At 39.9% G+C, this 5,585-nt stretch overlaps 1 protein-coding gene across 22 annotated transcripts in view; it reads right to left on the reverse strand.

The window, feature by feature from the left end:
- The window catches only part of DTNA (dystrobrevin alpha), a 418,880-nt gene that overhangs the window by 21,931 nt on the left and 391,364 nt on the right, over positions 1-5,585 (reverse strand). The window lies entirely within an intron of this gene.

Below are 5,585 nucleotides of genomic sequence, written 5' to 3' on the forward strand. Positions count from 1 at the left end.
AGCAGGACTCTAGTTCCTCTATACCAAAGGACCAGTCACAGCTCAGAGAGGGAACTGGAGCTGGAAGTGGAGAGAGTGGTTGTAGGCAGTTGGCTCCTCTCAGCTACACAGCACGAGTTACGCTCTCAGTCCTGGGAAGCCACATCTTTTCCATGGTAAAATGCATACAGTAATTAAAAAAAAAAATCCACTCTTGTATGTAATTTACAGTGTATAATAAACTTTTGCATATTTCACTTTGCTTCATTTTCCTAATATGATGGTAGAAATAATAATGCATTTGAATGGCAATTTGTAGTCTATAAAGCATTTTAGCCTTAAATACTGCTCTTAATCCTTCTAATGGCCATAGGAAGTATTATTAGTCCCATCTCATAGATTAGCAAACTGAGGCTGAGGGAATAATTGTGTGACCCAGGGTTTCTGAGCTAGTGAATGGACTACATGGATTAAGGAGATTAAATGAATTCCCAGCCTTCAGAGTACCAGCCCAGATGTTTTCCACAGCACCATGCTGCTTCTCAGGATTATGGATGCTAGGACCAACCATCCCATGTTTCCATCTACACTTCACCATGTGCAGAAAGATTTAGCAAGCTGAAGACTGAAAAGGCACAGGGCGTGAACCCTCCATGTGGTGTTGGAACGGTATCCTAGGCCTCCTGCTGGGCCTGGCCATACTATTTAGTTACTGGGTCATGGAAGAAGTCTGGATACCCAGAGTGGTGGTGGGACCCTGGGGCTCTTTATCAGTCACTACAGAAGTACAGACCCACAGTTTTTTATCTACAATATGGAAATCCAGAAAGCTCTGACAAACACACATTGTTTCACAGTGAATTTGGCCCTAATGGAAGTGAGTCTATTGATATGGTATCTCCATTGTATTGCCTTAAAAAAAGCTGAAAAATTCTTTAGCCTGGAGCATAACTTGGTCCAGCTATTTCAGATATGGGGCCATGGAGCATTTTCCAATATTGTAGTGGTGGTACTAGGGCTACATTGCACATCAGCTCTGTTTGCCTCTGTCATACCAGGCTTGTCAGGACAGGGTGCACTGAGCTCCTCCCGCCACGGGCAGTGTTTATAAGGAGAGGTGTATATCTGGCTTTTCTACTTTCCTGTCTAGGATTCTGTCCTTCTGGGGTAAATGGGCTTTTTTGTTCAACTGTGTTCATCTGAGGCATTTCCAGCCCTACCTTAGTGCCTGGTTTCCAAAGCTAACTTTTCCTATTCCTCTCCTTCTGCCTCCTTTCTTCAAAATTGTCATTAGTGGTTCTGTGTTAGAAGAAAAATAATTGACTACAGTTAAGTGTTAAGGGCAAAACAACTGACTGACTCTAAATTACCCCAATGCGTGAATGACTAATAGCTACCATATCCCAAATGAATCTCTAATTGGTGCAATTTCAAACAGTCTGATTATGTGAAAAATTTAGGGGGAAGATTCTGTGTGGAAGACAAGACTCAGTTGAATTTTTCCCACAATTTGTAACTCCCAACTCCTGTCTGATCTTTGCTCAGAGTTTGGGAGGTAGGATGCTGACTGCTGGGTGATCGTGGCCCCTCTTCTTTGTCAGGACACTGTCCAGTTTGATGCATAACGTCTTCCTAACACCTACTGTGGAGACAGCCACCTCTGACCTTCCTTTCTGTTCCATTCTAGTAGGGCCAGTTGGAACGGGCAATTGTGTCTTGGCATGGGGAAGACCCGTGATGATATCATCAAACTTCATTTTCATAGGCGTTTCACCCCTGTAGAGTGGTGGCCTTTAGCCTGGTCATGAGCTGACAGCTTTAGAAGACTTGGAGTGCATAATCTCTGTGAACATCCTTTCCTGGAAATCACTCAATGATGAATAGAATGAAGACTTAAGGGACAACAGTTCATGCAGATCAATATATAGATCTAAAATTTCTGGGGAAAGAATTGGTTTATGGGAGAAGGAAAACATATATCACACTGGCAAATTTAAGAAAGCTCTTTTCCTAGAGAATAAATGAAAAATTAATCACTACACACTATTCTTTGAGTCCACGCAACTTGCTAGTGAATTAATTTTTAAAAAGTCTGATAAGATTCATACATTTTCTGATATTTTCTCCAGGAAATATGTTGTTTTCTACTCAGCACTAGAAAAGAAAAATCCTCAATGAGAGAAGCAAATGTCCCATGGCTGAATGAGCACATCCTGGTAAAAAGGCGAGCATCAGGCACCCTGATTCCCCCAGACCTGAAGAGTCTGCTTCTGGGGTTTGACTAAGAATGAAGACAGCTTAACCATCCCTGGCTGCACTTGGCAGCCTTAGGATGGTGTGGCAAAGCAGCATTTAGCAATACTCAACCCTCTTTTCATCCTTTCTTTTAGAGTACCTTCACTGACTAACATCAAACCGATAATACTTTTGATAACTAGGATTTTTTCAAATAAATTTTTGTTATTGGGCATGTGCGCTCATCAGAGAGATAGAGACAGAAAGCGAGAAGTCACCACTCAGGAGGGATTGCATGCCACAATACTCTCACCTCCACTCTCCTTTGGGGATTTTTGGCATACACACATGCACTCGTACACACCTGGCATGAGTTTCAAGCTGCCATGTTTGGGACTTGAAACTACAGTCAGCCACATGGGGAGTCCAGTACCATAACCACTACACCACTGGTTAGTATAGGTAACTAGGCTTTTAAAAGACTGTTGGGCAAAAACATCACCAAGAAGGTGATGCAGGAGGTAACTTCTGACTTGGGTTAATGGTGGAGATTTCAGGAAGAAAGGAGGAAATGCAGGGAATAGGGAACATCTGGGGCTGTAGGATAGAGTGCACAGGGCAGCGGGAGGGTGAGGGTGTTGAGAAGATGGCAGCAGGCCAGTATGGCTGGCATAGCGGGTTTGCTGCAGGGAAGAGAGAAAGGAGGCTGGAGGGGGTGGGGCTAGCTTTGGGGGACTTTACCCTTAACTGGGGGATGATCTTCCAAGGGTTTTAAGCAGGTAAATAATTAAAAATTCTTTAGAGTTAATCAATCCCTGATTTTAAAAGAAAAAGAGAGAGACAGAGAGAGTCAGGGAAGGTACTTTTGGTTTTTTTTTAAACATTCAATGACAGTCCTTATGTTGTAGTCAATTATTTTTGCAGTGAATTGTCCCCTACCCTTACTTTTGACAGATTCACTACTCCATAGAACGAATACATATCAGAGGAGATGAGCAAGAAAAATAACAAAAGGTGAAACTCATGCTGGTAAAATTGGTCATTTCTGACCTGCTCATTTTTTATAGTGTATCTGTAAGAAGTAGAAACCTAAGTGACTAACTTTTCCTGAGTTAACTGACCATCCAGTTATAAACATAGAAGAGAATGCATACAGGAGATGGAATTTGGAATGATGTGTGACTCCTCCCTCCCACTAACTCAGAACGATTGTATTATTTAACACAGTATATGTGTGTGTGTATATATATATATATATATATATACACACACACAATATCCTCCCAAATAAGGAGCAATTTGATTTTAAAATTTAAAATGTGGCTTTCAAAATGAATCTGTATTGTAAGTCCATAAAATAAGCTCTGCAAATGAACAAATGAGTAATTTTGACCCTTGACTAAGGTATGCACCCTATATCGATCGCCTCTCTCATACAAATATGTGTAGTCTAAATAAAGTTTTCAGAAAAATTCTCGATGGCCTTACTCTGCACTTTGAACATTTGCCAATATCAGCCCCTCGCTGATGTTGTTTAAAGTACCTATTCCAATTTGGGTGAACAGTACTCTCTGCAGATATTGGCCTATCCAGGATCATATTTGATGTTCCCAGAAACAGGAAACCATATTCTTACTGGACTGGTTCTGTCATTTTTTTCTAAACCAAAAAGGATTCTGCTTTCTTCTGTTGAAAGCAATTGCAACAGGTCTGAATAAAGGAAAAGTCCTGTTTAAATTTCGTCCCCTGATGGAGACATTGCTAGTTGGCAGTAGGGAAGAGACATAAATGTGGATGTGTGTGTGAAATACGGGTGAAATTTGACAGTTTCTATGTCCTGTATGTGTGTGTATACATATACATATACATACTTACATAAGTTTATACTTCAATCTGACATCCGTATAGTATTTTACAAAGTGCTTTCACATTTATTGCCTTTTTAAAATTTTGCCAGAGAGAGTCAGAGAGAGAAAGAGAGAGTGAGAGAGACAGAGAGAGAGAGAGAGAAAGCACCCACTCTCCCCATGGGGCATGGTCATGCCACAATTCCTTCTCCATTTCTTCCTCCTTTGGGATTTTGGGCAGGTACACATAGGTGCCTCCAGTGTTCCTCAAGCCACCAAGTCCAAGACTCAACTGTGCAGCTATCTATATATGGGCCCCGGCCACCTTAACCACTAGGCCACAGGCTGGCCTTATACGTTGTCTTTAAAAAAATCTATTTGGTAACTCTTTGAGTCATGTATAGTAGGTATGTTTAAATTACCAGAAAGTTAATTCATATATTTGAAATCTTCTAGCTCTGGAGAAAGAGCTGTAACAATAACCTTTCTAGAAAGTTATTATTGACCCTTAGTTTCTGAACTCAAAGTTAGGATATTTGGTTTTAGACTGGTACACTATAATTGGAACTGAAAGTATACCAGACATTCTGGAACATATTGTTACTGCAATTACCCCCCAGATGCCTTCATTATTACACTTTTTATGAGTGTTCTATGGTTCCTTCAATAAATCTTAAAGATACACAAAGAAGAAAGAGGGTAGGATAACTTTAATTCAAGTTTTGTAAAAAATATTTATTGCTTGTGATACCATAATCATATTATATTACAGGCACTATTTTTTTTTTTTAAATTCATGTTCTTTCCTCAAGGGGGGACACATTCATGCATTACTTCTAACAGGAAACAGCATAACTAGGAATTATATATACCAGTATAATAAAACACTACATTGAACCACAGAGACTTATGATAAAGCACGTAGAGGTTATTAAATCAAGCACAATTTGTTGTGTGGGATGTTTTAAGTTGGTTTCACAAAGAGAATGTCCCCAAAGGGGAAAGGCTCATAAATTAAAACAGAATTTAGAAGCAGATGCCAGTCTAAGACCTCTAAATTCTCTCCTTAGATCATGTTCTACCATGAGAAGTCTATATATTTGAATGACATTTGTTTATTTCCTTGTAGAACTGCCTCTATGGGGCTGAGATTTATGGAGTTTCATCTTTACTTCTGACTGAAGTTCAGTATAAGAAAGAGCCACATGAAACCTATGGCTGTATTTTTCCCTTTTATTATTCTGTACTCCTACAAAGCTCCAAATGAAGATCTTTTTTTCTTATTTTATGCCAACAGAAATTTGGTCCCCTGAGAAGTGGTATTTCTGTACTGATAAAACCACTGATTAGAATATTTCCTTTTTTTTTTTTTTTGCTTCATTGCCAGAAAGCTCAGACAAACACTCTTGTCCCTTATGGCCAGCATATTCACATTTTCTTTTCTTGGCTTTCTATTTCTGTTTCCATTTCATAAAGACACCATTGCATCTCTTATTTTAAGTTGCCTCGGGGGGGGGGGGGGGG

Source organism: Tupaia chinensis, unplaced genomic scaffold (assembly GCF_000334495.1).
Source record: "Tupaia chinensis unplaced genomic scaffold, TupChi_1.0 Scaffold000290_1, whole genome shotgun sequence".
In the NCBI taxonomy this organism is placed as follows: domain Eukaryota; kingdom Metazoa; phylum Chordata; class Mammalia; order Scandentia; family Tupaiidae; genus Tupaia; species Tupaia belangeri.